The sequence below is a fragment of the Danio rerio genome, chromosome 9 (genome assembly GCF_052040795.2).
Source record: "Danio rerio strain M-AB ecotype USA chromosome 9, GRCz13ab, whole genome shotgun sequence".
NCBI classification, from domain to species: domain Eukaryota; kingdom Metazoa; phylum Chordata; class Actinopteri; order Cypriniformes; family Danionidae; genus Danio; species Danio rerio.
The window spans coordinates 51,637,501-51,660,421 of NC_141029.1; the positions used below are offsets into that span (position 1 = coordinate 51,637,501).

General features: G+C 39.3%; 1 protein-coding gene across 2 annotated transcripts in view; it reads right to left on the reverse strand.

Moving 5' to 3' along the window:
- The window catches only part of xirp2b (xin actin binding repeat containing 2b), a 221,409-nt gene that overhangs the window by 167,634 nt on the left and 30,854 nt on the right, over positions 1-22,921 (reverse strand). The gene's annotated exons all lie outside the window — the stretch shown is intronic.

Genomic DNA, 22,921 nt, shown 5'->3' on the forward strand with positions numbered 1-22,921 from the left:
AAGTGGCAAAGCGGGGTTCAGAAGGTCCTGCCATTTCCCATACAGGTATTCAGAGCGAGCAAGACCTGAAGTCTAATTACGCCGCTCTCTTGTTGCACTGTTAATATTTTACCGTGGCGCTCAGCTGATATGACCTTCACAATTCATTTTACAAGCATTTATACTGCTCGACTCTCGATCTCTCCTTGGCTTTTTTTTTTCAGGTTTGCCTCTAAAATCTAGCTTGCCATGGCAACCAGGCTCAATTTATGAAAAGTCCTTGCTTTCACCCTGCTTTGTTCTGTACGGCTGCTTTTCACACCTTTACACAAGGATTCAAAACAGAAGCGTCGCATGATGACAAAGATTGATCCAACTTAAAGGCCGTAAACGAGGGTTGAGTCATGTTGAGACGAGTCTTCGGGGAGTTTGACTGAAAGCCTTGCCTCTAAATAACTCCAATGAAGCTATAATTCACCTTGTGTCGTGTTTGTCGATTGATTCGAGTTCAATCTGCGGCCAAAACCTTGAACGATGTGCTGCGCTGCTCTGGTTTAAGCTGTAATTAGATGCAAGGATGAAGAATGAGTATTTAGATACACTGTGCCAGAACAAAGTGATGTTCAGAGGCTATAAACAAATGTTTTACAAACGACTAGACAACACGGTGACATGCATTTTGCATCGTACTGACAGAAACTAACCTAAAGGGTTACCTCAGGTACAGATAGTGTTAGATGCTTGTCCCATTATTCAAGTAACTATCTACAAACATTGATTTGACTCTGATAAATTGCACTGCTCTGCTCAAGTCTGTGGCAGGACTGTAGCTGATCTTAAAGGGCACCTGTGATGGAAATCATCGTTTGGACAGAACTTTGTGTCCACAGTCTTATTGGAGTGATAGAAACACAATAAGTCTCTTTTTTTAATTCCTGATGTTAAAATAGGACCCAAATCCCTCCCATTTTGAGGCCCACTGTAGGAGTGTGGTTTCCCCGCCCACCGAATTGATTGACAGCCCAGTATTAACATGTCTCCATAGTAATGCGTATCATATCAACAAAACAGGACATGTAAAAAGCAATTGGGATTAAAAGATCTGTTGAGCTCGCTGTGATTATTAAGTGAAGTTTCACAAATTTCAAGAGGAGCATGTGATGTGATCAACTACAGCTGATCCTTATCACCAGTGTTGGGCAAGCTACTTGAAAAATGTAGTGAGCTAAGCTATTAGCTACTCTGCTTAAAATGTAGCTTAACTACACTAAAGCTACACCCTGGGAAATGTAGCAAGCTAAGCTAAAAAGCTACTTGGCAAAAGTAGCTTAGCTACTTCTAAGCTATTTTTGCAATTTTTATTTTTAAATCGAAGCAACTTAAATCCAAGTCAATCATATCTATATATATATATATATACACACACAATTCTTCATTAATAAATAAAATACACTACATAATGCAGTAATTTATAGTACTTACTATAAATTACTAAAGTATTTTTTGAGCACAGCATCAGAAATTAAGTTATTGCATCTTAACCTGCAAGTTACTTCCTCGAGGTATGGTCACGAAAAATCCTATTTCAGTTCAGAAATAACACCTCTCCCTCGGTTATCTTTCCATCAAGCTAGTTTCTCACGTTAGCCTAATTTGGTCGGCGACGTCACCGACCAGAGGTGGCAGTAACGCACCAAAAAGTTTGTTGTCAACCACTGTAAAACAGGAAGAAGAAGAAATCATCATGCTTGCTATCATATGGATTTACTTTCATCAGCCAAACACCGGCCTCACAGCTCTGTGAATGTTGGTGCCATTGCTTATTGATCCGCAATTGGTAAATGTAGCTTTGTGGACACTACTTTGCTACTTGACTAATAAAATAGCTTCGCTACTGAAAAGCTATTTGATTTAGAAAGTAGCGACGCTACTGCCACGCTACTGAGAAATGTAGTTAAGCTAGTAGCGTCACTACCTGTATCGACGCTACTGCCCAACACTGCTTATCACTAATCATTAGCTAGCCTATCAGATCATTCTAAAACTACTATTAATATCCTGCCTGAACTTCATTCCCCATCTTTGCTTTTGGAAACCCCCCCCCCCCAACCTTTTCTTCTTCCTCCTCCTCATTCTATGATTGGGAGACACAGCAGCACAATAGCTGGCACTGCTGCCTCACAGCAGGAGGGCCAAATGTTCAAGTTCTAATCAAGCCAATCGACACTCCCTGTGCTGAGTTTGCATGTTTTCACCGTGTTTGCGTGGGTTTTCCTCCCACAGTGTACATGAACATAAACAGTCACAAGCACTTAACATATAGATAATGAATCAACCAGAACCACCATTTTAGCCAAAGTATAAACGGGGGCACTCGAGAAATACCTGATCTCGTATCCCTCCTAATGCTCATTGACCAGGCGGGAACCTTGGGCTCATCTAACTCCGAGCTCCGGGTTCTCTCTCGAGACAGCATGCCAAACCAGCTATTATAGTCGAGCATTTGTGTGAACTCTTGAATCATCATCAAATGTGATCAAGAATGAGTTTTACAAGTTTAAAACCTTTTTAAAACAGTGCAACAGTGTAATGAATTACATCGATTTTACCGTCTTTATCAGCACAGATAAGTAAAAAAAGACGCTTCAATTCCGGTTTGTGGACATTAAATTAGGGTTATTTTGTACATTATCATAACGGATATCCATACAGCAGTGTATAATAACTATAGGTGGGCATAGATAGATAAAAATTTTTTTAAGACATGTGGAGTATGCGTTTCCGACAAGATCCACACACGAGGCTGTTAGTAAAGGACCGCGCACACACACACAGACACACATCGCAAATTTTTTTCTTTCTATTTGTTGTGCGTTATTAAATTCCATAACCCTCTTTGTCATGGGGGCATAAATTAAATGTTCATGAGTGTATGTGAAACTGCTGAACTGCAGTTAAAGTCATCCAAAACTACAGGAAACTCATACATGAAAGTACTTCACGTAAACACAATAATTGTATTATTGTCTATTAATAATTAGACTACAGATGTCCATGTAAGAGTAGTCAGTAGTGTCTTCAAAGTAAGTGAAAAATCCAGAAGAGCATCCTGCTGGTTTGATTCAGAAGGGCACTTTTTTGTCAGACGGCTCACCTATTTTACTTGCATTCACCGTCATTCACTTTTAAAAGCACCCGCTCCATTTTATTGGTATATGTTTTACTCGAAAGCAAAAATTCTACAGGTGCCTGATAGTCAGATGTGGAGCTAACATTAATCAGATTCACTCTAGTGAACTGCATCCATGTTAGCACGTCACGTTTGATGTGGTAGTTTCACAGTATAATACACGCAGGTTCAAAGATTCGTTCTCACCAACTACAGTGCAATTCGGTCAGGTATACATCTGCGCTAAAATATCAAAGTGAAATTCATCATAGCTTGCGTTGAATAGACCCAGGTCCCAACCCAACTTTGAGAATAGATTAATAGCGATAATTTTTTATTGTCCGATAAGAGTCTCGCTTTCACGCAACACGTTAACGCCAATAACGGCCCACCATTAATATTAACATGTTTCCTGTCACATTTGCCATGCAAAAAAAGTTCAAAGTTAAACACGCATGCTGCGTGTATGAATTTTGTAATGACATAGTGTGTGACTCGTTGGAGAAGGACTTGAATTAACTCCACAACAAACACATCAAATAATCATTGGGAAAGTTCTTACTGTAGCATTTCTCACAAACGTTACGTGAGATCTGTCTCCTTCATGTCTGTCACTGTGCTGTTTATCTGGCGGATGGAGAGACTGAGGCACACTCTGACAGGCACGTGGAAATGGTGGGTGGGAGAACCAGCATTAAAGGCACAGGCCACAAAGACAGGGACATTGTGTAAATAATCAGGCTATTTATTAAGAAATGAAATGTAATATTTATTAGGAAATGAAAAAAAATTAGAACAAAGCCAGGAATTACGGTTCTAACTACAGCTCCAGAAGTGTAGTTGCCAAGCATACAAGTTTGCATAGCAGTTTGCGAATGCTTGTTGGAACGACGGATTTGGGAAACGCCAAATCAATAATCTATGTTTGTAACGACGGAACTTGCGACCTTAGTTGGCTAACGATGGTTTTCGGAGACGTACCCCAGATCAGCACTACGTCACCAAAAACGCCTCGAAAATGATTTTAAACCCGGAAGATGAAATTAGCTGACAAAAGCTCAAAATTATCCAGTTTCCCCATAATTAAAGCTGACAGCTGCTAATGTTGTCTTAACTGATACTCAACGAACACAAATCTGTTAAAATCTCAAAAAAAAAGTACTCCAGGGTGTCTTGAACCTTTAAGATCGAAATTATATAGTTAGACAGAAACACATTTAAGCGGCTGAATGTCAACAGAACCGTTTTTGCAAATAACAAAACTGTCCGATAAGAGAAAACACATGAAGTGATCAGCTGTAAACAGGCCCTATAGCAGGGGTGACCAACCCTGTTCCTGGAGATCTACCTTCCTGCAGATTTCAGTTGCAACCCATATCAAACACACCTGCCTGTAATTATCAAGTGCTGTTCAGGTCATAATTAGTTGGCTCAGGTGTGGTTGATCAGGGTTGGATCTGAACTTTGCAGGAAGGTAGATATCCAGGAACAGGATTGAGCACCCCTGCCCAATAGTTTAAATTATTCCTTATCTTTTTTTTTTTTTTTTTTTTGCTACAGTATATATTAATCTTCTTTTTTTGTTTGTGTGTTTGTTTTTAATCTGCAAATTTCTGTAGAATTATTTTTAAAGTATACATAAATCAGTATACTAAAATTTCTTAATTTTTAAGGTTTACACAATGTAAATCCAATTAAAACCACTTGTTTGGTTAAAAAAAAATTATAATACATTGGGAATAAAGTACAGAATGGCTCTTTCTGCATTATCCTGATTATCCTGAACTTTAGCAGCATTAAATAAGCATTTATTTTATGGTGTATATGTCACATACTTTTGATTTCCAAGGAAAAAACATCTAAAACACTCTCACACACACACAAAATCAGCCTTTCATAGACAATCTAGGAAGTTAGGGAATGTGTCCTTTTTAAGCTTCATTACAACCTGTCCAAACATTGCCAACAGACAAGTGCATTTTTTACACACGGCCCCCTTTTAATAGCTTCAATGTTGTTGGTCATATTTTGCAAGCAGTTTGTTACATGGCTAAGCACTTTCTTTGTAGCTTGATTGTGGCTAACTACTTAAATTGAAGAGCATCTTGTAGCTTGGCTGCAGTTTCAAAACACGCGCACACACACACACACACACACACACACACACACACTTGGCTTCCCACTGAAGAGTCAGATTAGAAATTTTAATTTGCAAAAGGCTTTGTGCCGGCGGTGAACATTTGTCTCCGACTGGAGCGAAGCAGATGAGGTCATGTCAAGCTTGACGAATGGCCAGTGATGACTGCAAGAGACACTCTGATTGGTAGAAGTGGGAATAATACATAAGCTCTCTCTCTCTCTCTCTCTCTCTCTCTCTCTCTCTTTAATACTCACAGAGATTTTGAGATGAAGCAGAAGAGGACAGAACAAGCTGAAGGTGACAGCAGAGAAATCTTACTCAATCCTACATCTCATTTCAAGCCAGTCTCGAAGAGGATCCCATAGCACAAATGCTCCTTAATTACATCTGCTGCCAATTCAGAAATGGATTTTAAGACATTAAAATTTAAAATAAGGGATAGCTTGCTCGCCACACCCTCTGAGAGTGATTAAAATGACACAGTCAATAGGACTCAGGGACCATCTGTGGTCTGTACGCTTCGCTTTCACACTGGGAAGTCTGACTTTGTTTGACATTTGAGTGTGAAAGTAATTCTCCAAACTCGGTTCTGCTTGAGAAAGAAGGAGTTCGTTGGGTGCATGAGAATTTTAGATACAGTTCGCAATCGATACGAAGGAAATCTGGCCTAACATGAAGAGAAAGACTGCTATTGGTGATGTATAATGTAAGCAAGAGGTCATGTATCGCCGTAAAAGTACCATGTGTTAAGATTATTCATAGGCAGAGATTGGAAATGACAGTAATGCAGCTTTTAGTTGCTTATATTGCGAAACAATCAGTTTTTAAATAAGCATCTTTGTTTTGTGCTCCCTACAGCGAGGGAATAAGCCGGAGAAATAAAACTGTTTAGCATATTAAGACTGCTCAGAGAAAATATTGTGAATTAGGTTTGTTTTTCCCTTTCCCAGTGGGCAAATTGTTTTGCTTTTTCTTACATAAATCAGCATCAAACTCAGATTTATGCATACAACGAGACAAAACTATTTGCCAATGGCCAATATTACTCCTTATACCAAAAACAACCAAACAACATTTTTATGCAATGCAATGTATTGCTTTTTTTAAAATAGTGACTTTCAGGAATGCACTTGTACTGGGACTGATACTGCACTGTACTCATGTAGCCATACTCAGAGTGTATGAAAGAAATGAATGTAGTGTCAGTAGCTATGCGCAAAACTGTATTATCGCATAAAAATAGGGCGAATGAAGCAACATTTCCATCCAATGAGTCAAAGCGAACACAATCGTCACTTCCTGATTAATTGGCACCAAATATCAACAGTAAAAACTGCATTTGCTGCAGAAGGAGAAGCTGCGCCAATCTGTTCTAAATGAATGCGCCTCAGAAGGTAATCCTCACATGCAGTGAGCGCGCAGTGGCGTTTGAAGGTGTCAGACGCGGAGCACAGGCGCTCTTGATTCTGGAGTTTGTGCGGTAAAAGTGTTTCCATCGCAGTTTATGCGCATCTTTTCTTATCGAATAAAAAGTTTATCCTACCCAGTTAGGCGCATAAGTTTTTTTATGCGCATTTTCAAAATTGATGCGCATCATGGCGTTTCCATCAACTGTTTTTTATGCACATATGCAAAATGCGCATAAAATAGGTGGATGGAAACATAGCTAGTGACATCATCCGAAGGGTTCTAAAGAGAGCAAAGTAAGCTACAAGTGGGCAGGGCCAGCCGATCTTGTCAGCGTGTCACTGCGCCAACTAGAAAATCAAATATAAGCAAAGAGAAGCTCGAATAAAACATTTCAACAGGCATTTTTAACTATAAACATGACTAAAGAAATATCCAAGTGCTAACTGAATTACGGTAACTAACAGGGCTTAACATTAACAGTCACTCCCACTAGCCACTTTGGCAGGTTGAAAATAATTTTTAAATTGTGGTTTTCTTAAAAGCAGGGTTCGACTATAAGAATGACCCAACATGCGTACAAATGTGATTTTAGAATCGGGAAACAGCACAACTGACAGAAAAATATTGCGTTTGCGCAAGCAAAAGAAAGCAGATGAATACCGAATGAGAGCATGATCACTCACTAACAGCTGATGTGATGCGCGCGACTGTTTAAAGCGCGTGTGCGCTCCTGTTTCCTTGCTTGAAGCCACCGTGCCTGGAACGCAACTGTGACCGGTTCTCTATCAAATAGTCAGACAAAAAAAAAGTGATGCTAATGCACCCACAGTCTTGCTGCTTTCAAGAGCTCCAAATGTATATTTTTGTAAGCAGCACCGGTTGCCTTCGCTTTGAACAGATTATTAATTGCCCTAATGTGATCATCCTTTCATCATCACACATTTTTCACCTGCTTTCTTTTGCTTACGGTTATTTTTGTTTATATGGTTTAATTATCATTTTTTACAACAACATCGCTTTAATATGAGATTAACTCTCCATTTATGTGTAGCGAGGACAGATTACTGTGCATATTTTTGATACATGACAATAATTATTTTTAAAAGTCAATTGGTTTTCTTTGTTTTTTTAAAGAATTGTTTTGTTAAATGAAAAGTATAGTATACAGCTATATTTAGCTTGTTTTGACACATTTTAAATGTGTGGCAAAGACATAATTATTGTTTGGAGTGGTCAGAGAAAAATTGGGTAAATCCTCACACTTGTAGCAGTGCAATATGGCTGTATATCGTCACTGGTATACACAGGTATCTAATGTCATAACACAATTAATTTATTTTGGATGCAATTAATCATGATTAATCTTAGCCCAGCACTAATTCTACAGCATATATTCATTCTTATACATATCAACACCATTTATTAGGGCCTACTCACACTATGCCATCCGTACCATGCCCAGGCCCGTTTCCCGGATCGTTTGAGAAGTGTGAGTGCGCTGAATCGGGCTCAAGCACGGTTCACTTGGCCGGCCCTGGCCCGGTTGGAAGAGGTGTGCCTGAGCGCGGTTCACTTGGGCTTTGGCACGGTGCACTTGTGTGTGAGTGCAAAACGCGCCAAAGCCCGAAACTGAAAGCGAGACGTGACTTTTAAGGGGCTGTTTCATATGGATTTATTAATCATTCTTACTGTTCAGTGAACGCAAACTGCCGTAGTTTATTAAAGACGCAAACCCCTCACTGCACGACAGCTGTGCACCTTCAGCAGGCCTCCTCATTCCTGCAGCACGAGAGCTTTATGATTGTTTATGAGCTCCAAAAGTGGCGGATCTGTCCGGTGAAATATCTGACTGCATGTCACCGCATCCCTAAGGACTGTTTGGCGAAATATTTGACTGCATGTCACTGCATAACAAACGGCTGAAACGATATAACTAGAGAAATCTCCACTGTGCTGCTGAGTGCTTCTCACTGAACAGATCAGCAGCGATGTTTGTGGTGTGAGTGCGGGCCGTCGGGGGAGACGGGAGGGGGGACCAGCATGCTTTGGCCCGGTTCGAGACAACTGTACCTAGTGTGAGTACGACCTTAGTCACAAGAAACAACTACTTAGATATAGCTCAATTGGTGTATCATCTCAGGTCATTTTGTTCAGTAGCAACCAGAAACCAGTAGATTTTTATATCCACTGTAACTGCACTGTACTTTGTCAGAAACGACTCTCTGACATTTGTGACATGCGTAACAGTGTTAAAATAGAGAAGTCAGATTAAGTGACTCCTCTTCTCTGTGGTAACCCAGAAAGCACTTTATTTTCCATATAGAGTCACAGTTTTGTTATGCAGCAGAAGCGCTGTCAGTGTGAAAGCTCACTGCTGTCGCCGTTACGCTGCGCTACTTACACTCACAGTGGGAAACAGACACAGACTGTATAACATAACAGACTCTGCTGCGCTCTGTGCCTGTAAACATGGATGACGCAGTCTGGAAATATACTAATTGTACAGGACAGGAGGAGCTGATGGAGCGCAGGACAAATTACTGTGAAAAACACCTTCACGTTTGGAGGACTTGCGTCAGGTGCTTCATTACAGCTGCCTGTCGAAAACGCTGCTCTCCTGAGATTAACCCACATGATGGCTGGATGACATGAGCCCTGACTGCCTGAGCGTGCGCACACACATACAGAGCCTCACACACGAAGACACACAGATATACAGCTGAAGTCAGATTTATTAGCCCCCTTAAATTATTAGCCCCCCTGTTTATTTTTTCCCTGTTTTCTGTTTAACGGAGAGCAGATTTATTCAACACATTTCTAAGCATAATAGTTTTAATAACTAATAATTTAATAACATGATGACAGTAAATAATATTTGACTAGATATTTTTCAAGACACTTCTATACAGCTTAAAGTGACATTTAAAGGCTTAACTAGGTGAATTAGGCAGGTTAGGGTAATTAGGCAAGTTATTGTATAATGATGGTTTGTTCTGTAGACTATCGGGAAAAAAATTGCCTAAAGGGGCTAATAATTTTGTCTTTATAATGTGTTTAAAAAATTAAAAACTGCTTTTATTCAAGTCAAAATAAAACAAATAAGACTTTCTTTAGAAAAAAAAATTATTATAAGACATACTGTGAAAATGTCCTTGCTCTGTTAAACATGATTTGGGAAATATTTAAAAAAGAGAAAAAAATTCAAAGGGGGGCTAATAATTCTGACTGTACATACACACAGACACACGCAGATTTACACACACACAAACAAACATACTTACACACACAGACAGAGCCTCACACACAAAAACACAAAGACAAACACACAAACAAAATATCCATCTGTAAACATAATTTAGATTCTAAATGAGGGAAATAAACATGCGTTATGGATGTAACTAAAAAAGTCTCAGAGTTTTAGAGTATACACCATACTTTGTAGAAGTTCTGTGAATTAACTGCACAAACAAATAAACAATGCTAATCAAAAGGATAAGAGTCGGCTCACTATAAAAAAATAATTTTATTTTATTTTACATTTATGAAAAAACTAAGATATGGGCGATATTGTTTCACATCAATTATTATCAATAATTAGGGACCAAGCACCAAAATGGTGCGTAGGCCCTATTGGAATTGCTCTGTTTATTATTATTCTTCCGCTTCTTCTTTTTCTCCAGAATAAATCGCAATTTTGTGGGGCTAAACATGCCCGAAAGCTCTCGAAACGTTACACACGCCTCAGAAGTGGAAAAAATTTGTTATAGGTTTCGGAAGTGGCTGTGGCAAAATGATTCTACAGCCCCACCTATGCATTTTTGACGGACTGGCCCCAAAGCTATGATTCACGCACACGCACGAAAACATGCCTATTGCTTCAAATGGTCACTTGGAGCGAAATCTCAAACCTAACAGGAAGTCAGATATTTTTAACTTCCTGCAACGAAAAAGTGGCGTTTTTACCAATTCCAGACGTTGTATTTTAAATAAAATTATTCTTTACCTACCTCCTCCTAGAGATTTTATCCGATCAACATCACAATTGGGTTTTGTCAATCTAAAGGTCTTGGCGATGTTAAATTGCGAAGATCTAGAGTTTTCGCCACAAAACAGGAAGTCGTTATAACTCAGCCATATATTACCCGATCTGCCTCAAAATTCACACATTTGATAAGAGTCCTGACCTGAACACGTTTATATGCCAATATCCAGTTACAGTTATACCGCTACCTGCTGGCAAAAGGAAATTACATGATTTACAGTGTAACAAACTCCTCCAACAAATTGTATCATATCAGCGTTAAATTTGGGTGGTGTTATCTGAAAGCTCTAGCGATAATATAATGTGAAGATCTAGAGTTTTCAGCCAGGGGCGTGTCCAAGGCGGCCTGACAAACTGCAGTGCTTCACCATGGAACAAGAAATACTCTACCACACAATGTCCGATCTGTCTGGTGAGCCCGGATGCGAGGTCCCTTTCAACGCTGCTTGCAGCTTTATTTATTGATTTATTTTAACAATACATTTAGGAATATTAGGATTTTTTTAAAACCACTTTATTTTACCAACATTACTAAGGCAAACAGTTTTTGATAGTCAAAACTACATTTTTAACAAAATATATTTTTGTATGATGATGATCAAAAAAGCATACTTGGAATGCTGTCCCGGGAGAGAGCCCTGAGCTCGTAATATCCTCGAGCACAGGGCTTCTTCCCGTTAGAAGGATAAAAGGGAAGTTCGAGCTCAGGTAGGTCTCGAGAAGTCCCCTGCTTAGGTGATAATTTGGTTAAGTCGATTGGCTATGGTTTATGTTTTTTGGACGGTGGGAGGAAACCAGGGAACCCAGGGGAAACCCACATGAACACGGGGAAAACATCCAAACTCGGCAAAGAAATGCCAACTGGCCCGATAGGAGGTTGGACCAGCTTTGTTCTTGCTGGACCCGACCAGATTTCTTGCAGTGCGGGAATAAATTTCCGAATAAAGAGCGGGACCGCTTGATAACTCTGGTGTAATTTCAACGAGAGCTGGAGGTATAACAATAGCGCGAGCGAGCACTCGTGCTTCCGCGTGGATGTGTTTTATGTGTGTGTGTGTGTGTGTGTGTGTGTGTGTGTGTGTGTGTGTGTGTGTGTGTGTGTGTGTGTGTGTGTGTGTCTATACATACAGCACACAGATCTTTAATATGAACAAAGACAATCTGCAAATTGTGCAACAAACAGGTGACCACCAACCTAAGGTCGGTATTCAGTTTCTGAATAATTTAGGCACAAGCCAACAGTTTGGTGACGCTGTCTGAGCCTTACATCATTTTTTTTTTTTTTATTATGCACGGTAATACCGTATACTGAGATTAAATAGAGAAGAGGTTTGACGGTATCAAAATACAGAACATTTCCTTGAGGTGAAATAAACTATAAGAGCAATTCCATGCAAATGTCAATCTAGTTTATTTCACCTCAAGGAAATGTTCTGTATATCACAAGTGTTGATTGCTTCTCTCAGATCTCAGGATGCCTGCTGCAAGAACATAAAGCAACATTCATGGAAACAGAATGTATATTTAGCTTCGGCGGGTCGTATCTGACCGTCATTCCTGACACCCAATCTCAGCCCTAAACATCTCCAGAAGACGAGCTAAATATAACAGTTGAGTGATGAAAGAGGCACGACAAGGACCAAGACGTGACCTACATACGTTCTTCACACAAGGCCACAATTCCTCACCTTCTCCTCTTTTCTGATTATTCAAATGACAGAGAATAGTTTGCCCTACATCAAAAGTCTAAAAGGAGCCGCTGGCGCTGAGCTGAGAGAAATTCTGACAGAGAACATGAGACGGTTCTTATCAAAGCTCTGAGATGACAGTTGCGCCCAGAAACTAGACGTTTTCTGACATCAGTGAATGCAGGCTTGGATGTAACGAACAACAAAAAAAAATCATTTGTTTACATCGCTCATTCAATCGCTTTTTGATTTCAAGACAATTGTGTAAGAGAGCAAATCGCCAAACACCAAATCTCTTAAAGGTGAAATATACTGCATTGGTTTAGTTGTTTAATAAGTGAAATTGTTCTCTAATATCTTCATAGTAGGTTTTTGGCTTTTGTAAGTTCAAAAAAATCTCCAGAAACGGTTTTATAAGTTCATTTATTACTACACAAAATACCTATAGATTCAGAAGGTACATGATTGACCATATATGGCTTGTGAAGTGAATATTAATGAGCAAGAAGTACAAACTAAGGTTGTCTTAGGTGATAATTTGGTTAAGTCGATTGGCTATGGTTTATGTTATTTGGATGGTGGGAGGAAACCAGGGAACCCAGGGGAAACCCACGCGAACACAGGGAGAACATGCAAACTCCGCACAGAAATGCCAACCGGCCCAATAGGAGGTTGGACCAGCGGTGTTCTTACTGTGAGGCAACAGTGCTAGCCACTTGGCCACCATGCCACCCTATCGGAAAAATGGTGGGAAGTAGGGGTGGAAGGGGGAGAAGCTTCAAGATGAAGATAACCGGAGTGAAAAGTAGGCTGGGCGGTAATACGGTAATATGGTATACTGCAAGATCTAAAAATAGCAACGTTGTCAGTTTCAATAGCGTTATACCGCCATAAGAAGCAATGCACTTATATAGGAGACAAGTTGTAAATATTAAATATTATTTATTTAATGCCTAAAAATGTGTATGCGTGATTGTCATCACGGGACAGTGTGGAGGAGAAAGAGAGAAGTGAGGTAAAATGCCGAGTCGCACGCCAAGTGACCTGGTCTCGAAAAAGAACACAACCTCTGCAGTTTGGCAGTATTTCGGGTTTTGACTGAAGGAGAAGGAAGACGTGGTAAATACGAACTAGACGTTTTCTGACATCAGTGAATGCAGGCTTGGATGTAACGAACAACAAAAAAATTCATTTGTTTACATCGCTCAATCAATCGCTTTTTGATTCCAAGACAATTGTGTAAGAGACCAAATCGCCAAACACCAAATCTCTTAAAGGTGAAATATACTGCATTGGTTTAATTGTTTTATAAGTTAAATTGTTCTCTAATATCTTCATAGTAGGTTTTTGGCTTCGGTAAGTTCAAAAAAATCTCCAGAAACTGTTTTATAAGTTCATTTATTACTACATAAAATGCCCATAGATTCAGAAGGTACATGATTGACCATATATGGCTCGTGTCGTGAATATTAATGAGCACTGCTCTGACTTGCCGCTCAGACACACAGCATGATGTACGCTGAACATGGATAAATATGTCAACCCTCCCGTTTTTCCCTGGATTCTCCTGTGTTTTACTTTTCTATCCCGCTGTCATCATGTAAAGGTATTTCCCTTATTTCTCCTGTTTTTCAATCTTTTTACAGTATAAAGGGTGCCAAGTAAACTTTAAAGAGTCAATCCTCCCTATGCAACTCATACCGCCGAACCACAAGGGGGCGCTTCTTGCTCTTAAATGTGAATCTGTTCTGTGCTTTCTTTTATTTAGCTTTGAAAACACTTTGAAATAAATATAAAAACGGCGAGATTCCCTTCCATTTTATTACAGGTGCCATCAGCCCTCCTATGCAATCCTCAAAACAGTCATAAAGCAGTGCGTGGCTGTCAGCTGATGTGCTCCATATAGTGTAAATAGACGCTGTTTCCCAAACAGATTCAGTACACGCGATTTGAAGTGGAGTGCAAGTCTAAGTTTTGGTTGAGTGTCTGAACAGTTTGTACAGCCATATGCACATATTTAATAATAATAATAACAACATCTAAAGATGTCGATCTTGGTGGGGTTTTTTCCAAACACAACTAATTTTGTCCTAAATGAGCATTAAAAAGTTAGGAAAGTAATCGAATGCTTTTATTATAATGTTACTTTACACCACTGCCATTTACATATATTGATCTTTTATTATTCTCTTATGCTTTGGTATACACAGATTTTCATTATATGGCACCTTTAAATGGACAAGACCTCAGTCTTTTTTAGAGATTGATCAGTCTGATTTGATCGTTAATGAAAATACTTTTTCTAGTCAAACTAACTAAAAATGTTACGTTAAACTTTGTATGACTTTAAAAATATTAGCTGAAATCAGATTAACATCTTAAAGTAAGATAAAGTAACACAAAACCATTTGTTGTCAGGACTTTTTGTTTGTTTTTATACTCTAAAATATCATCACTTATGTGATGCAACCAATACATAAAGACGGACGTCACAGTCCATTTATGTTCTATTTTCAATCATTTTTCCAAGAGAAACTGAGGAAAAAAATATGACAAGGCTTGATTTTATCCATTGAGGATTGACTGAGTTGTGTATAGTGTGTGCTACAGACAAGAATAGACTCAGATTGCTGAATTTCCTACAGAGACAAAGCAAGTTATTACATTTTGATTAAAAATGATGAGGACAATTTTTTTGAAATAATGTGAATAATGCACAATATAAGCAAGCGCATGCATTACACTAAATATGATCAATTTTGATTTCTTATTTCTTTGATTTCTTGTTGACTTTAGGATCTCAGGAGGCTTTATGGAGAGCCTGAAGCCACAATCACAATAAACTGCAGCTAGATCACATTAAAAATCGCTCTCTTCACAATCCTGACACATGATTCTCCCTACAGGACGTTTACCCACCAGGGGGTGTTCTAACAGCCCCAAAATAAGTAAAAAAGAGAAAAGCTGTGTGCCAGAAACACAAACGTCACACTGACCCCATGTGGTTGACAATGGAAAAGCATAAGGAATGCACACATTTATTTCTGTATTTTTAACTCATGCTGAAACACGAGATCATAAAGACTGAAAACCCAATCAAAATGACACAACAACAAAAAATGTTATGTACATGATAGTATTAGCTAAATTACTGAAAGTTGAAGTAAAATTACTATAATTCAGCTGGGGATGATAAATAGATAAAGAATAAAAGATGATCTTCACCATGAATTGTTCTCCAGCATGAATTAAAATGTCAAAAAAAAAAAAACATAACAAATCCAATAATAATTATGAATAAAATATAAATATTTACATACAATCTATTAACACATAGACAAACTTTGATTAAATTAAACTAAATTAAAACTTGAATGAATTAGAAAAAAAGTTAGTAGTCTAGTGAATGGATATAAAATTAAATAATTAAAAAATTGACTAAAACAGAAATAAAAACATGTTAAAAACTAATGAAATAAGTTTACTTATATTGAAGTTGATATTTAGCCACACCACACTGGTGTTTCGTAACCTCTAGTTTTTATAGGGTGGGTCGTTAACCCCCAACCTGGAGGACCAGGATAAACACACATACAGTTGAATTCAAAATTATTAACCCCCCTAAATTATTAGCCCCTGTTAATTTTCTCCACAATTTCTGTTTAACTGAGAGATTTTTTCAACACATTTCTAAAGATTATAGTTTTAATAACTCATCTCTAATAACTGATTTATTTTATCTTTGTCATGATGACAGTAAATAATATTTGACTAGATATTTTTCAAGACACTTCTATACAGCTTAAAGTGACATTTAAAGGCTTAACTAGGTTAATAAGGTTATAGAGGTGTGAACCTATACTGGTCTCACGGTTCGGTTAAGTTCAATTCGATATCTCGGTGCATCATGGTGTATTGACGATGCTTTCCATACACAATGTATTTTGGGGGGTGGCTTTAACAAGCTGTCTGTATAAACACACACACACACACACGGACACGGACACATATCACCACACTGTCTCTCATTCACACACATACACAAACATAACAGCACCAAACAAAGACGCACGCACGCACGCACGCACGCACGCACGCACGCACGCACGCACGCACGCACGCACGCACGCACGCACGCACGCACGCACGCACACACACACACACACACACACACACACACACACACACACACACACGGCACGCGCGCTTGCTTGCTAGGTCACTTGGGAGCGATATTGTGAGACCGCCCACTCTTGTTAAAATTACACCTGAGTTACCGTCCGCTCCCGCGCTTTATCAGACATTTATTCCCGCCCTCAATGAAATCTGGTCAGGTCTCACAACAATGCACAGGTACAGCCGCAGGAATGCATACAGCCGAGAGGAAAAGAGAGGGGAGGAAAAGTCACGCCAGCAGGTGAAATGGGCCACAGTAAGAGAGAGAGAGAAATGGAGCACTTTCATTCCCTCAATCGCAGAGAAATAGGGGCTTCTGCTGTAACTATTAGTGAGAGACTGTCCAGAAATCACACACGCAGTGAAACTGTGCACAGTTGGCGCCAGGAGTGTTGTAAATATCCGCGCTTAGTACATAATAACTGGTGATGATTATTACTGAACCGATACCGAATTGTCCAAGTCTAAATTGCGTTGCACTGAAGAAACAACTATATTTGACACCCCTATTAGGTTAACAAGGTAGGTTAGGGAAATTAGAGAAGTTACTGTATAATGATGGTTTGTTCTGTAGACTATCAAAAATATATATATATAGCTTAAAGGGGCTAATAATTTTGTCCTTAAAATGCTTTTTAAAAATTAAAAGCTGCTTTTATTAGGTAGTGTCGTCGCCTCACAGCAAGAAGGTTGCTGGTTTGAGCCTCATGTGGGTCAGTTGGCGTTTCTGTGTGTAGTTTGCATGTTCTCCCCGTGTTGGTGTGGGTTTCCTCCGGGTGCTCCGATTTCCCCCACAGTCCAAACACATGCTCTACAGGTAGTTGGGTAGGCTAAAATGTCCGTAGTGTATGAATGTGAATGAGTGTGTATGGGTGTTTCCCATAGATGGGTTGCAGCTGGAAGGGCATCTGCTGCGTAAAACATGTGCTGGAATAGTTGGCGGTTCATTTCACTGTGGCGACCCAGGAATAATAGAGAGACTAAGCCTAAAAGAAAGTGAATGAATGAATGAATGAATGAATGAATGAATGAATGATGGAGTTATAGCACGTAAGTGTCTGCTTTTATATTTGGAGTTGGTTTCTCTTTTAAATTAACATTTGCTGGTTGACAAATCTATTTGTTCATTTAGGGCTGGGCGATAAAATCGGTATCAGTATTTTTTGACCGTACACCAATGTCAATATCGATTTAAAAAAAAGATTCGGTATAAAGTTTCAGTTTGAAGCATTTTAGTTTAATAAGCGCACTCCTTGGAAGCAATGCCAATAAGCTAAAGGTGTAAGTTTCTCGTTTCCAATGGAGGCGCACGACTTGCATGATGTGCATATGGGATCGAAACGCACATGTTGTGCAATCGTCGCACATGTAATGTGTGCACATTTCCAGGTAAACTTAGATGAAAAACTTCAAACTTTTCCGGATGTCACAAGCGCATCTTGACTTATGCAAGTACCAATCTGCTTCACACCTTGTATGGAATATGCACATTTCAGTAATAATGGCAGACTAATAACCTCAGACAAACACAACGCACCCAAACACTGCAGTAATGTTTACTTTTCTCCATAAACTTGCATCGGAGCTGCAGCAATGATTTGTCCGTTTGTCATCCTCTGAGAAAGTTAAGGGTTGCCTAGTTACGAGAGAAGACAGGGGAGCACAAGCGCAAAGCACATTACAATGGAGAAGGAAACCACGCTATAGTGTTTGTCACTTCAGGACAGAATAACAACCCATACGAAAATGAGTGCAGTATAGCAGCAGTGAGGAGATTGTTAATAAAAAAGGATGTTTTTGGTTTCTTTTCTTGTGCATACCAGCCACTAACACCCCGTCTGAAAGATTTTTTAGCATGGCGGGTAATGTAGTCATTCAACTTCACAATTTGTAATGTTGCAGTATTTATTTGAATAATGATGGTTCCTTCACTTGAAAGCTCAGATTTGATTATCATAATTTGGGTTGTTGTCAAAGTTTGAGGTTTTACTGCATCAGTATTATTCACACCTAACAGATGTTGCTCTTCCTTTACCATTGCACACACTTTGTAACATTTTATTTATCAAGTTTAATAGTGAATGAATAAATGAATAAATAAAATATATTTTATTATAAAATGATCAGATATTTTGTTTAAATATTTTTGTTTTTGATTATTAAAGCTATTTGCCTTAGTACTGTTGGTAAATTAAAATAAAGTGGTTAAATAAATAAAAAATTCTAATATTTTTAAATGTATTGCTAAAAAATATTCAATAATTATCGATATTGAATGATATGAAACATAATATTGTGATTTTTTTTGCAGTATCGCTCAGCCCCAAGTTCACTTTTGCTATTTATTAGGGATGTAACGGTATTGTAAATACCGTCATACCGCAATATTAATTTTTTTCGATATTACCGTGGTCGCATGACTCGGTAAAACTATAGGTCTTCTGAGAAAATTTGCTCAGGCGAATGAAGCGAACGGGAGGTACCGGAAACTACAATTCCCATCAGCCCAGGCTTGGCCATAATCCCTTGCGGTCTGTTGTCGCTACAGATCCAGTAATGCGGAAATGGAGTGTGCTGCTAGAAGCGGGAATGAAAAAGAGCTGGAAAACCCTAAAGCGGGTGTTGTCGCCGCGCGCGTACTGAATAGCGGTGTTGTCGCGCGAGTTCTTATCATCTGTGTTGTCGCGCGCGTTCTGATCAGCTGTGTTGTCGCGCGCGTACTGTAAAGCGGGACGGAGGGTATGTCGCGTCGCGGGGGCACTTTTGATCATTTTGGAAGGGCACTTTCTATCCAAGACTAAAAAGGGCATGTGCACTGCACAGGTTGAGCACTGTGTGTGCACGTGCCTGCAAGTTGGGGAATACGACTAATAATCAGTCATGGGGACTGCAGAAACACAGCACACTGTTCAGATTAATGCAGACATGAGATCTCTATCTCACTCATGGTTTGTCCTCTCAAGTGGGGGAAAGACAATGCACAACGTTACCCACTGCTGTCAACCTGGGCCAAGTCATATCTCTCTGTCCCAGAAACCTCAGTCCCAAATGAGAGGGTTTTTTTTCTGTTGCAGGGGACATTGTAAATACCCAGAGATACCAGCTTTTACCAGATTATATTTATATGATAATTTTCCTTTAAACCAATCTCTGTCTAAGTGAGTGAGTGATTAAATGTTGAATGTGATGAGTTTTCAACAATACTAAATTGAAACTTAATTTTTTTACATGGTTTAATATTTTTTTGTTATTAAAATTGAAGTTAGTGTTTCAAAGCTTACAGATAGATGGCTAATTTGTATGTCATTGACACTTTTGGCACTTTTTTGGAGTATTTTTTATAAGTTTTGTTTTTTCCTGTAAATGATTCAATAAATACCGTACCGTGACATTCATACAGAGGTATTACCGTACCGTGAAATTCTGATACCGTTACATCCCTACTATTTATACAATGACTTTGCTTTTCAATCTACACTTGACCTGCAAATTAGAATAGGAACTGTATAAAAAGCATACAAATGCACTGACGGTTATCAATTTCAATACCATGGATAGTTATGGGTCAATGATGCTACCATTCAGCACAAATCCATAAATTCCTCCTCACTGGCTGTTCTTTCTCTGAAAGAATTATGTAGAACTACAAATTAGCTGTGTCTCCTTATTGGTTAGTAAAGCTAAGTGAAGTTTATTCATACACTAATTTCAAGAGGATCACGTGATTATGATTTAACACGACTGCTTCTGCATTAGCATGTATGATCCACCAATCAGGCCATTCCTAACCCACTATAAAAAGCCAGGGTTTTTTCACTAGTCATCTTTGATTTGAAAAATTCCCCCTTACACCCCTACCTCTTCACCTTTTCATGAATAGGGCGGCACGGTGGCCCTGTGGTTAGCACTGTTGCCTCACAGCAAGAACGTCTCCGGTTCCAGTCCTTTAAAAGGCCGGCTGTTGTTTGTTTAGAACATGTGTAGTTTGCATGGGTTTTCCCCGGGTCCTCCGGTTTCCTCCCACAATCCAAAAACATGCACACCAAGTGAATTGATCAATCTAAATTTAGCACTACAGTCAATCTCTCACCCTGCAGCATATCTCTTTATAGCATTCATTTTAGGCCCTGTTTACAATTGTGCGTTTTAGTTTTAAAACGGCATTTTAGATCAAAAACGATCCGCGTCCACACTATGTTTCACCTAGCGTTTCTGAACATATCTCCGTCCACACTATTCACGCAGTCTGGGCATGCACGTTATAGTATAAACAGGAAGCATGTGTCACGCTCGGCATTTGGTTATTGTTAGTCAACAAACGCCGGTTGAAAAATAAACGCAATGGCAAAGAAAGCAAGAGAGGTATTTTTGTCGACTGACGACGAGGTCGAGTTGTTACAAAACGTAACAAATGAATAACTGCACAATGGCGCCTAAAACAGACAAAAGTGCAAACAATGCTCCCATTTCTGTGTCCATGTTGTTGCTTACAGTGAAGGCTGGTCTGCTGTCTTCCGGTAGCGTTAAAGCCATTTGTTATAGTCATGTGATAGGGGCTTGACGAATAAGGGAAGGATCGGCAATGATACAAAAGCCCAAATCAGGTAGCGAATCTCAGCAACCCCTCCTCCTTTTCAGATGTCTCCGTTTTCCCTCATCCACACTGAGACGGAGCAGCAGCGTTTTAGAATGAAAACCGCCTCTCCAGCGTTTCCAAAATGCTCCGTTTTCAGTGTGCGAAAACTCCACCGTAGAGTGGATGGATGGCGTAACCATAGCAAAACTTATGCGCTTTCAAACTAAAATGCATTAGTGTAAACGGGGCCTTAGTCATCAGCTCTTATAAAGGGGGAGTTTTTGAAATCTACCTGAGGGCTCTGCCTCAGGGCTCTCTCCCGGGACAACATGCCAAACTTGCTTATAATCAATCATCAGCTGAGTGTGAACTCTTGAAACCTTATTAAACAAGTATTTTTGACTAACAAAAAGAAGTTATTTAGCCAGTGACTTGGCGGTCGGCGGGAAATAGAAATGTTTTGTCTGCCAGGAGGGCGTTCATCTCATGGTGTGACGACTTGTGAAAATTATTAACTGGTTCAGTTTAGAGCAGTGGTGTGAAATGGAGCCAATATGGCTGAAAAATTGTAAAATGTATCATTTCTAACCTTGGTCCAGACCAAAAGAAATGTACTGCAGGTGTGAAAGCACCCTATAAAACAGTTCTCCCGCCCTATATACAGTGACTGATTAACCATCCCATGACCGCAGCATGACCTTCTAATCAAAAGTGAGTTAAGGTCTTTCACTGGAGGTGAACCTCTGATGAAAACTGTGTCGGTATTACTAGCGATCTCCGAGCCATCATTCACTTCCTAACGCGCAGTGATCCCTTACCGACCCCCATCAACCCCAAGTGCTAATTTGTCTTCATTAGAGCACATTTAAAGATCTATCTCCCAGTGAAGCCATCAATCCGAGTCACGCTCAGTCTCTTCTCCATGTCGCACAAATCAGAATTAATCCCACATAATGCGCCGGCCAGACCAGAATGAGGATAAGAAAGACAGATTCATTTTCTATCTAACACATTGTGCGGGAATTACCGCAGTCGAAAAGCCATGTTGACACGCAATCAATGCACAGCAAGAGAAATTACAGTTATCATCAGGATCCATTTCAGATTGACTATTCCTGGCCATCATTACGCCATATGTTTACTTGGTGCGATAGCGTTCGCTTCTGTGCAATTACCATCAGGATCTTCATTCTCCTGCATTGACCTTCATGCAAAAAAAAAAACAAAAAAAAGTCACAGCAATCAACCGTCATAAACTAGACTCATGGGAAAAGCAAGCAAAAAAGAGACGAGACAGATTGCTGCTCATTAAGATTTATGAATGGACCAAATGAGCAGGTTTTGGGTCACAGAGCTGTATAATTGAAGAGAATTGGACCGAACTCGTGTTCTTATTGAAATAAATGAATGTACACTTCATAGAAGAGCCAGTGACTTCCTCTGACACCATATACACTTCAATTAGATTAATAAGAAAAGCTTTATTAAAGTTTTTAATTAAATCGCAAGTTAAACTCGCACTCTCATGTCGATAATTGAAGAATTTACACAATAAAGCTACATAAAACAAGTGTACAGTGGTGCCTTGTTAATCGTGAGAGGTACGTTCTAAAAATAAACCACAATAGGTAAAATTTGCGAAGTAGTCAGCTTTATTTTCTATAATTATAAGATGTTTTAAAGGGGGCAACACAGTGGCGCAGTGGGTAGTTTGATCGCCTCACAGCAAGAAGATCACTGG